We start from the raw sequence: 1,619 nt of genomic DNA, 5'->3' as shown, positions 1-1,619 counted from the left end.
CTCATTTGTTCTTGTAATGCTTTTTTCCTCTCTTTCTACCTACACAGTGGATATTTTGTGCTCAGTAATAAATGATCTTTATTGTAAGAAATTTATGATTTTTATAATGTGAAGTAGTATAGTGTCTGATGAATCATTTCATCCATCTTTTTGGATCCATCCTGTTGGATCTGCGCTGTCCTGTCTGTATGGTGTCTATGGAGCCACCATAGTCATCCACACAGCCTGGGGCACTCCAGGCACCCCAGCTCCAGGTATTTGGATTCACAGACTTACAACTTCTATTGATGGTGTTTTATGTTTTAAAATATTGCTGGCTACATGTACTCTTCTTTTTTGCAACACAAGGATTTAAACTTGCTATTAAAACTATTATTGGAGCAACTGGAATAATCTGAATAGGGTCTGTAGGCTAGATAATGGTATTATATCAGTGTTAATTTCCCAATTTAATAATCATATCATGGTTATATGAGAATCTTTGATTTTAGAAAACACACATGGATGCATTTAAGGATAAAGTGACATTATGTCTTCAATTCCAAAACGGTTCAGAAAATAAAAGTGTGTGTGTGTGTGTGTGTGTATGTATAAAGGCACTATTGTAAATGTTAACATTTGGAAATTTTTTATTTAATAAAATCATGCAGCAACCTAGATGTCCATTGACAGAAGAATGGATAAAGAGGTCTTGTCACACATATATAATGGAATATTACTTAGCCATAAAAAGGAATGGATTTGCATCAGTTCTAGTGAGGTGGATAAAACTAGAGCTTGTTATACAGAGTAAAGTAAGTCAGAAAGAGAAAAACAGATATCATGTGATAATGCATATATATGGAGTATAGAAAAAATGGTATGATGAACCTATTTGTAGGTCAGCAATAGAGACAGAAGGGCTTCCTGGTGGCTCAGATGGTAAAGAATCTGCCTGCAATGCAGGACCTCGGGGTTCAATCCCTGGGTTGGGAAGATCCCTTGGAGAAGGGAATGGCAACCCACTCCAGTATTCTTGCCTAGAGAATCCCATGGACAGAGGAGCCTGGCAGGTTGTAGTCCAAGGGGTTGCAAAGAGTCAGACATGACTGAGCGACTAACACGTCCAATAGAGACACAAACAGAGAACAGACTTGTGGGCATAGTGGGGGAAGGAGCAGGTGGGATGAATTGAGAGAGCAGCACTGAAACATATACCTTACCGTATGTAAATAGGTAGCCAGTGGGAATTTGCTGTATGACGCGGGAGCTCAACCTGGTGCTCTGTGACAACCTAGAGGGGTAGGATGGGGTGGGAGGTGGGAGGGAGAGTCAAGAGGGAGGGAACATATGTATACCTATGGCTAAGTCATGTTCATGTATGGCGGAAACCAACACAACATTGTAAAGCAAGTATCCTCCAATTAAAAATAAATTTTTAAATCATGCATTTTTTCCTTTAAAAAATAGCTTTGACGCATAATTGACATATAAATTTGTATATATTTAAGGTCTATAGTGATGTTTTGATCTATGTATACATTGTTAAATAGTCCTATAATTAAGCTAATTGACATATTCATCACCTCTACATAGTTGCTATTTGTATGAATGTGTGTGCTGTGCATGGAAAGATCTAA

This window comes from Ovis canadensis, chromosome 4 (genome assembly GCF_042477335.2).
Source record: "Ovis canadensis isolate MfBH-ARS-UI-01 breed Bighorn chromosome 4, ARS-UI_OviCan_v2, whole genome shotgun sequence".
Classification (NCBI taxonomy): domain Eukaryota; kingdom Metazoa; phylum Chordata; class Mammalia; order Artiodactyla; family Bovidae; genus Ovis; species Ovis canadensis.
The sequence above is the reverse complement of the archived record's forward strand: the minus strand, read 5'-3'. Positions refer to the sequence as shown.